Source organism: Primulina eburnea, chromosome 18, assembly GCF_022965805.1.
Source record: "Primulina eburnea isolate SZY01 chromosome 18, ASM2296580v1, whole genome shotgun sequence".
Classification (NCBI taxonomy): domain Eukaryota; kingdom Viridiplantae; phylum Streptophyta; class Magnoliopsida; order Lamiales; family Gesneriaceae; genus Primulina; species Primulina eburnea.
Window position 1 is genome coordinate 14,059,393 of NC_133118.1, and position 3,185 is coordinate 14,062,577.

Below are 3,185 nucleotides of genomic sequence, written 5' to 3' on the forward strand. Positions count from 1 at the left end.
AGAAACCAGGAGGATTGTTACAGAGTTTGTCCATTCCTGAATGGAAATGGGATCACATTTCCATGGATTTTGTAACACAGTTGCCGAGATCCTCTCGAGGTTGTGATGCGATTTGGGTCGTGATTGATCGATTGACCAAATCAGCATGTTTTATTCCATACAAGATGACGTACCGATATGATCAGATGGCTGATATCTATGTCCGGGAAGTGGTTAGGTTGCACGGAGTGCCGAAGTCGATTGTTTCAGATCGTGATCCTCGATTTACTTCGCACTTCTGGCAGAGTTTACAGCAAGCTCTTGGTACGAAGTTACATTTGAGCACCGCATATCATCCACAGACCGATGGACAGTCAGAGCGAACTATCCAGACCCTGGAAAATATGCTGAGAGCAGTGGTGCTAGATTTTAGCACTACTTGGCAAGATGCATTGCCTCTTTGTGAGTTTTCGTACAACAACAGCTATCAGACGAGTATTGAGATGGCACCATTCGAAGCGTTGTACGGAAAGAAATGTCGATCCCCTCTTTACTGGGATGATATCTCTGAAGTTCCTGAAACTGGACCTGACATGATCAGAGATATGAATGAAAGAGTAAAGTTGATTCAGAAGAAAATGAAGGCAGCTCAGGACAGACAAGCCAAATATGCCAACCTCAGACGACGACCGTTGGTATTTGAAGTAGGAGACCGAGTATTCCTGAAGATTTCTCCTTTCAGAGGTGTTGTCAGATTCGGCAAGAAAGGGAAATTGTCTCCACGATACGTGGGTCCTTATGAGATTCTCGAGAAGATAGGAGATCGTGCCTATCGACTAGCATTACCGCCTTCATTATCTGGAATACATGATGTTTTTCATGTATCAATGCTGCGGAAATATCTCCCTGATGATTCCCATGTTATTCAACCAGACGAGACTGAGCTGGATGAGACACTGAGTTATGTCGAGAAACCGATTCGGATTATCGATCGTAAAGAAAAACAGCTCAGGACAAAGACGATTCCACTTGTGAAAATTCAATGGACTCGTCATGGCGTTGAAGAAGCTACTTGGGAGACTGAGTCTGACATGAGACAAGAATTCCCAGCATTGTTTCAGTGATATAAATTTTATACAGTTTTGTATATATACTCCTTATGGATATGATTGATTGCCTGTGATTTCGAGGACGAAATCATGTCTTAGAGGGGGAGAATTGTAAGGCCCGAGATGTTATCATTTTGTGAGACTCCGAAAATAAAATGGTATTAGTGGCATTTTCGTAATTATTGGATGGCAATGGCATTTTCGTAATTATGGGATAGCAATGGCATTTTCGTAATTATGAGATGACAATGGCATTTTCGTTATTATGGGAGGTCAATGGCATTTTCGTAAATAGTGGATGGCATTTTCGTAATTTTGAGGAAATTTGGCAAAAATCTAGGGGTTGCCACGTACGATTTTTGCATGCCATATATATACGAATTCCCTTTCTTTTCAGAGGAAAGCAACCGAGCATCCAGAGCAAAATTCCCTCAAACTTCATCGTAGTTGTGATTTGTGATTTTGGCAAATCCGTATATCAAAAATTGAATCCGGACACGGTATTGAAATCCTCGTGTTGAGAGCTACAACTGGACGTAAGTTTTATTGAGTTCTGTTATCATTTTAAAATATGATGTTGTAGGAATTTGATATAATTCATATATGGTGTTCTTGATATACTGCACACCGTAGAATCGAAGTCAGATCAGAAAACGGATTGATTCTGGAATTGTTATGATTTTATGAGTATATTGATTGGGAGTCGAATAGATTTGAGTGATGGACTGATTACAAATTATACCGGATATGGGTTATGATTTGTAATTGAGATCTAGTGATACTGTATTGACGGGAGTACCGAGATTGTACCGTTATGCCGTTGATTTTGAATTAAATCAAGAATTATCAGATTGTTATTGATTCAAGTGGTATATTGACATAAGATTATTAATATTGTCATTACCAGACAGACTGTGAATTCAGGACTTCGACTGAGCAGGAAACCGAGACTGCAACGAAAGGTATAAGTCAATGTGGTATTGGGAGATGGACTTGAGTCGGTTTAGACTTGGGTTTCCCTAAATCACATACTTTATTTTATTGCATGGATAATTGCATTATATTGATTAATGTACTTGTTCTCTTGAATTTAGATGACAGGTATTAGCCAAGTTATCTTGTGACAGAAGTGCCGGATAGTGGTGGTATCGCCACGGCACATTGCACGATGTCACAAGATAGGATGCTAGCGATAGAGCTACAGTCCATGATGGATAGGTCAGGACACTGGATGTATGGTTATATCGAGTAATGGAATCCATTACGGAATTCGATATAGGAACACCATATTTGGTTATATCGAGTAAAGGGGTTGGAATGCTTCTATTACGGAATTCGATATAGGAATACCGGGGCACTGGTTATATCGAGTAATAGATATTATGGTTCCCTCCTTTACGGAATTCGATATAGGAATACCACATCTGGAAACCGGGATCCCTAGACTAGGATTGAGTCTAGTCTTAAATGATGTAGCTACGAGTATTGCTTATGTTTCGGATTATGATACATATTCATGTTACCTGATTACATGCTTTATATTCGTTTATATGATTGCATGTTTCATTGATTTATACTGGGAGTATATTCTCACCGGTTTATCCGGCTGTTGTCTTGTCTGTATGTGTACTTGACAACAGGTGGGACAGGATCAGGGTCCAGGAGATGAGAGAGATCGTGATTAGCGTGGAGGCTCCGGACTTGGACGAGAGATAGGGTTGAACACTTGATAGTAGTTTTCAAACCCTAGTTTGAATAAATGTTTGTGATACAGGACTTGTATTTTATATACTGATATGTATATATGTTTTGAGGTCACTACGTTCCGCATTTTAAAAAAAAAAAATTTAGACCCTGTTTTACTTGATTAATTAGTCCCAATTATGATTAAGAACTTGATTAGCGTCCGGGTCCCCACAATATTTGTGAATTTTAAATGGGCCAAAATGTTTTTAGTGAAAAATGAGTTTTTGGACCCTTAAGTTTAAAATTACAAAAGTTGCAAATTTTTCTCATAAAATAAATAATTGAAGTTGGACTTTAATTATTTATAGTAAATTGTGATTTACAAGAAATTCGGTTATACATAAATTAATT

At 38.6% G+C, this 3,185-nt stretch overlaps 1 long non-coding RNA gene across 1 annotated transcript; it reads left to right on the plus strand.

The window, feature by feature from the left end:
• The first annotated feature begins 1,286 nt into the window (after positions 1 to 1,286).
• On the plus strand, positions 1,287 to 2,864 carry LOC140820284 (uncharacterized). Its single transcript, XR_012115406.1, has 3 exons — positions 1,287 to 1,624; positions 1,996 to 2,050; positions 2,729 to 2,864. It is a non-coding gene; the product is annotated as an uncharacterized lncRNA (long non-coding RNA).
• The last annotated feature ends 321 nt before the right edge of the window (positions 2,865 to 3,185 follow it).